The following is a 6,891-nucleotide window of genomic DNA, read 5'->3' as shown; positions in this document are numbered from 1 at the left end:
CGTGTCTGGGCGTGGCCTCCCCCCTCAGTATAAAGGGCACGTCACTACGACATTCAAAAACCTCTTCTCGCTTCACACCAGAAGCCTACAAATTAGTTATACTTTCAACGAACGCCTGGAGAAAGACTGGCCTCCACGCTGTTTTTCGCCTGACTCCTTCAATTTGCATTCCAGCCGATTGCAAGGATCGTTCGATATTACGATGGCTGCAGCAATGCAGACTGTCCCGGCTAGCGAGGGAACAAAATATCATGCAAGGACACACACCAGGTCTGCTCTGCATGTCTTGGGCTGAAACATGCCCAATTGGCGATCGAGAACCCCGGTTCCTGTGAACACTGCGCACGCTTCACTATGAAGAGCCTTCGTCGCAGGCTAGCACGCCAAGCTAGCCTGTCAGGCCACGATCCCTTCATGTCACCTAGCCCCGTTCCAGCTGCCACTCTGCAGGTACCCATCCCTGTAAAGCTGCCCACCACGGCAGCTTTATCCTGGGGTGAACAGCTTGATGTCTGCATCCCTCTGCCCAGTGTGCTCAGCACGGACGAGGAAGAGGACGCGCTTGATTTCGAGGAAGAGGGACAATCAGACTTTCTTCTCTCTGAAGAAGAGGAAGATTTCGAGGATCCCCCTTTCCTGCGTCCCTCTGCCCAGTGTGCTCAGCACGGACGAGGAAGAGGACGCGCTTGATTTCGAGGAAGAGGGACAATTGGACTTTCTTCTCTCTGAAGAAGAGGAAGATTTCGAGGACCCCCCTTTCCTCCCCCCTGCGCTCCCGGCACAACCCTTTGCCGCGGCGGGATCCACGGAAGATGCGGACGGGGCACCATCCCCTCTTCTCAGTATTGATCTGCAGGATGTGTGCAAACGCGCTGCAGAGAAACTAAACATTCCGTGGCCGACCATGGTAACAGAGACTGTAAAGTCTCGCTACGAGGGCAAGAGGCTGCCGAGAGCGAAACAGGCAGCACGGCAGCTCCTTCCTGTGTTCCCAGAGCTCCTGGAGGAGGTTGCAGTGACCTGGAAGGACAAACCGTTCACCAGCAAGGTGCCCGTGCAGGGAGAATCTGCTCTCGATGTGGAGGGAATGGAGAAGGTAGGACTTCTCCGAATGCCCCCCATGGAGCCATTAGTTGCTGCGCACTTGCACCCAAAGCACACGGCGGCTGCAAATCGGACGTTGCCATCCAAGGCGGACCGTTTCCAGTTAAGCATGACGGAACGCGCTTATAAAGCAGTTGCTCTCTCTGTCAGGGCTCTGAACGCGACCTCTATGCTGACCGCATACCAAGCGGAACTGCAGGACGAAGCGTCGACCATGCCAGGTCAGACGCACTGGGAAGAGATCTGTGTCGTTACGGATCTTTCTCTGCGTCTTCAGAGGTGCGCGGTTCAAGCCGCGGGCAAGGCCATGGCCACAATGGTCATGCAAGTTGGCTTAATTTGGCGAATCTCTCTGACAGGGAAAAAGAAGCCATCCTGGATGCGCCGGTGGTCGCAGAGGGCATTTTTGGCTCGGCTCTGACACTGATGCAAAAGAGATGCGAGGAAAAGAAGAGGGATGATGAGGCTTTGCTCTGTATGCCTAGAAAGGCACAGACTGCACCCCCTGCACCACCTCGGCAGACCTTCGCACAAGTTACGGCCCGCCCACCCCCCAGCTATCGCATTCCTAGACGGCAGAGACCGAACGTGAATGCAGCGGATCACAGCGGAGTCCCAGAACAGAGAACTGCCTGGCCAAGGAAGAACTATCCACCTGCAACAGCTCAGGTGGTCCAGCCAGCTCCTCAACCTCATCCTCACTCCCATCCTCAGGTAGTGAGGAGGAAGAAGAAGGCAGTTTGATGGGGTCTTCCCGGGGGAAAGGAGCCCACAGCCCCCCTGTTCGCTAGCTCCCTACCCTCAGACGTTCAGCATTCGACAAGGGATGAGTTTTGAAGTTCCCAGATGTTCTTTGTGGAAAATAGAGCCCGGTTGGGCCAGGGGAAGCAGAGCAGTGAAAAGGACAAGAGATGGCGCAGTGGTGCACACCCACCCACTTGTCACAAGCACTTTTCATGTTCAAAACTCAATAAAGTTTTCACTGTATTCCCAGAACATGTTGCAAAGCATAATTCCCCAAAAAATGTTGCAAAACATGGTAACAGAACACATTATAACATCACCTCGGGGAGTTATTGTTCCCTTAGAGGTGATGAGACACTTAAACTCTGTCCAAGCGCTAAGTGCCCACGCATGCGCAGTACAGACCACAAACTCATTCACGACTCAGCCACACGTTGGCGCCAGAACGCTGCAAATAATCAGTTGGCGAGAATGCACACAGTCCCGCTGGGTATTAAGGACAATACAATTCGGGTACAGACTGCAGTTTGCCGCTTCTCCCCCGCATTTCAAAGGGATAATTCATTCTCAGGTGCGGGGAGCATTAAAGCATGTTCTTCAGGAAGAAATTTCCTCTCTGTTGAACAAAAGGGCGATAAGAATCTTCACATAAACTATTTGGAAATGCTAGCCGTTTTTCTGACGCTGAAGCATTTTCTTCCTTTTCTGAAAGGGCATCATGTTCTCATGAGAACGGACAACACTACAGTTGTGGCTTACATAAACCGACAGGGAGGTCTCAGATCCCTTTCTTTGCACACGTTAGCACGCAAACTGATTTTATGGAGCAATGCCAATCTTTTATCCCTGAGAGCGACGCACATACAGGGTGTCATGAACCAGGGTGCAGATCTGCTGTCCAGGGGCAATCCCCTCTACGGGGAGTGGAAATTGGACCAGGAAGTGGTCGAACAGATTTGGAGCATATATGGCAGAGCGACAGTGGATCTGTTCGCGTCCCACGACAATGCTCAGTGTCCTCTGTTCTTCTCTCTGAAAGATCAGAGCGCGCCTCTGGGGATAGATGCGCTGGCGCACAAATGGCCTCACACTCTCCTTTACGCGTTCCCACCGATAGCGTTAATATCCCCAACACTCTACAGAGTGAGGGAGGAGGGACTGAAATTGATATTAATAGCTCCGAGGTGGCCAGGGAAATATTGGCTAGCGGAGATCATACATATGCTGTACGAAGACCCGTGGTCTTCTGGATTTTTCATCCTCATCCAGAACACCTGGCACTATGGGCCTGGCCTGTGAGTGGTTCAATTTAAATACAACCGGTCTATCTGGCGGCGTTATTAGAACCATACAAAATGCTAGAGCTTCATCGACTAGGTCTCTGTATGAATGCAAATGGGGCGTGTTTGAGCGCTGGTGCGCCACTAAACATGAGATTCCCTTTCAGTGTTCAGTGGCAGTTGTTCTATCATTTCTTCAGGATTTGATAGACCAAGGGAAAGCATTTTCAACAATAAAAGTGTTTCTGGCTGCTATATCCGCTTGTCATATTGGTTTTGATAACAAAACTGTGGGACAGCATCCTTTGGTATGCAGGTTCATGAAGGGTGCGCGCTGCGCTTTGCCAGTTTCAAAACCGCTTTCCCCCTCATGGGATTTGGGATTGGTGCTTGATGCTCTTTCTATGTCCCCATTTGAGCCGTTAGACAAGGTTGATTTCAAAATATTGTCATTTAAGACGGCACTGCTTTTAGCTTTGGCTTCGGCAAAACGCGTAAGAGAGATTCACGTGCTTTCAGTGCATTCAGCGTGTTTACGGTTCATGTCTGGGGATGCAGGGGTAGTTCTGAAACCTAATCCTGCATTCATGCCCAAAATAGTTAATGCTATCATTCCTCTTGAGTTAAGAGCCTTCTATCCACCACCTTTTGCTTCATCAGAACAGCAAAAGTTAAATGCACTGTGCCCAGTGCGTGCTTTATGAATTTATACAGAAAGAACCAGAGGGTTCAGGGAGAGTAATCAGCTTTTCATATCTTGGATGAAACCTCATATGGGGAAGCCGATTACTAAACAGCATTTATCGCACTGGATAGTGGAGGCGATTTCGTTGGCATATTCCAGTAAGGGCCTTGTGTCCCCACCTGGTTTACGTGCACACTCAACAAGGGGAATGTCAACTTCGTGGGCTCTTTTTAAAGGAGTTACGTTACAGGATATTTGCGAAGCGGCGAGTTGGTCCGCACCGCATACATTTGCAAGGTTTTATAAACTGGATGTTACAGCTCAAACTTTAGCACATGCAGTATTGAGCGTAGGAATGTGAGTCACGAGTCATGACTCATTCAGTGCCGGATGCAGTAATTGTGGTTGGCAGGAGACTTTGAGGCAGGCTATCTGGCAATACGGGAGTTAGGATATCCCATAGTGAGACACCGAAATGTATGCTTGAAAGAGAACAATAGGTTACTTGCGTAACCCCGGTTCTCTGATAGCATTAAGTGAGGTGTCTCACCAGATCACCCTCCTTGCAGTGTGAAGCGAGGAAGAGGTGTGCTTGTTTTGAATGTCGTAGTGATGTTGTGTCGCGCCCTTTATACTCAGGGGTGGGGAGGCCACTCCCAGACACAACGTCACGTCTGCCAGCCAGTTGGGGCTGGCGTAATGTAATAGGGCTTCTAGGAATACGCGGAAGGGGCGAATCCCATAGTGAGACACCTCACTTAATCCTATCAGAGAACTGGGGTTACGCAAGTAACCTATTGTTTGAAGTACCCATGAAAGGGAAGCAGGCTTGATGAGCATAAGAAACCTCTTTAAAAATTTTTTAAATCTTACTGATCCCAAACTTTTGAACGGATGTGTATATATTCATATATATATATATATATATATATATATATATATATATATATATATATATATATATATATATGTGTACTTTATTCACATCTTATTTTTATTATCTGTGTTGTTGTTGTGTCTGTGTAATGGAAGCTTGTGACACTAAAACAAATTCCTTGTATGTGCAAACATACTTGGCAATAAAGCTCTTTCTGACTTCTGATGCGTGTGTGTACAGTATGAAAATGCATATTTTTAAATTAAAGAGAAATGATATAATAAATATGTACTGCTTTGGGTGCTTGACACTTCATTGGTCATTTTGTATTTTAAGAATGATATTCAAGGTTAAGAATCCGCTGAAAGTTACTTAAATGTAAATACGACGTCTTCCCTCAGCAAAATGCACGTTTTCTTGCGTGACTGGATGTTGGAATCACGTTGTTTGCATTCGCTCAAACTGATTTGCTGAAGTCGAAACGCGGTCGTTAAAAAACCCAACTCCGGCGTGAGTCCCGCTCGCTGAGAAGCGGGAGCGACCAGCCGGCAGAGGATTCCGCTTGGTCTTTAAGCCTCCCTGGAACGGCTATGTTCACAAATCAAACACTTGTCAAAAAAGAATGATTAATTCTCAATTTAGAGTTTGTTATTCGCATGGTCTAGATGTTCATACGGCATATGCCTTAAATACGGGACAAACTGCGTTCCGTATAGCTTTCATACGGAACGCTTCTCTGATGCCTTAAATACGGGACGATTCCATATTATACGGAACGGTTGGCAACCCTAACAGTAGCTATATCCACTATTCGCCACTTACTCTGAATGTAATAAAATCACAATAATACTTGCGTTTTGGTGTTTACATAGTTATTTTTGGTTACTGATGTTTTAATCATGTTATTTGTCTGGCGCTTATGAAGCCTTCATGTCGAGCCCTGAGTCTTGGTCTTTAGCTGGGTTTCCACAAGCAGGGTCACAATTATCTACACTAAAGGTTTTTGGGTTAAGGTTCATAAAGTAAAACATTTTTAACATTGTATGCTGTATGTGCATAGGTAGCTAGCAAACAAGGAATACAGCTGTTAAGCTAATAGTCACATTTAGCTTAGTAAGATCATGATTGAGAAATGTTGGATACTGCTGGAAATGCTGCTATGGGGTATCCTATTTATTATTTTAGGATTTTTTTGTTTGCCCCAGTGAAGCATTTCTATTAATATAACTTTATTTTAAGTAGTATTAAGTAGTCAAACTCATTCCATATCAGCAGAATAGTGTGGTACACAAAGTCTATGTCAATAGAACAGGTTCTGAATGAATTGTGTTACTGATACCTAATGGTCAAAAGCAATAGCAAAAGTACTAGGTCAATATTATTAAATTGCAGACAAAGATTTTGAATAGCTATTATTTTAAGTAGTATTAAGTAGTCAAACTCATTCCATATCAGCAGAATAGTGTGGTACACAAAGTCTATGTCAATAGAACAGGTTCTGAATGAATTGTGTTACTGATACCTAATGGTCAAAAGCAATAGCAAAAGTACTAGGTCAATATTATTAAATTGCAGACAAAGATTTTGAATAGCTAGGTTGGCTTGTTCACTATACCTAGTTCACTAAACACCAATTAACTTGTACATATGCGTACAATAATTTTAGACACTTGCAAAACTGTGGCAACAAAGATGGAAATAAAATGTTTAAATACATGAATTATGTTTCCATCTTTGTTGCTACAGTTTTGGAAGTGCCTTTTTCTGTTCTAAAGAAGGGGGTGTCCCAATACATTTGTCCATATGTATGTACAAGTCATTGGTGTTTGGTGATGAGTTTTTGGCTCAAGGTCTGCATTTAAAGTCACACCAGAGGTGTTCAGCTGGGATTAGGACTTGGCTTTGTGCAGACCAGTCATGTTCTTCCACACTGACTGAATCAATTTTTTTATTTATTTTTTAACCTTGCCTTATACACAGAGGCATTGTCATGTTAGAATAGAAAAGGGTCCTGTTCAAACTATTGGTATAAAATTTAGAAGCACACAAATAGTCAAACCTGTTCATTAGAAGGGGGTGTCCCAATACTTTTGGCAATATAGTGTATAGTAATATAGCTATTCAAAATCTTTGTCTGCAATTTAATAATATTGACCTATTACCTTTGACCATTAGGTATCAGTAACATAATTCATTCAGAA

Source organism: Sinocyclocheilus grahami, unplaced genomic scaffold (genome assembly GCF_001515645.1).
Source record: "Sinocyclocheilus grahami isolate Dianchi unplaced genomic scaffold, SAMN03320097.WGS_v1.1 scaffold355.1, whole genome shotgun sequence".
Lineage (NCBI taxonomy): Eukaryota > Metazoa > Chordata > Actinopteri > Cypriniformes > Cyprinidae > Sinocyclocheilus > Sinocyclocheilus grahami.
This window is presented reverse-complemented; position numbering follows the sequence as displayed.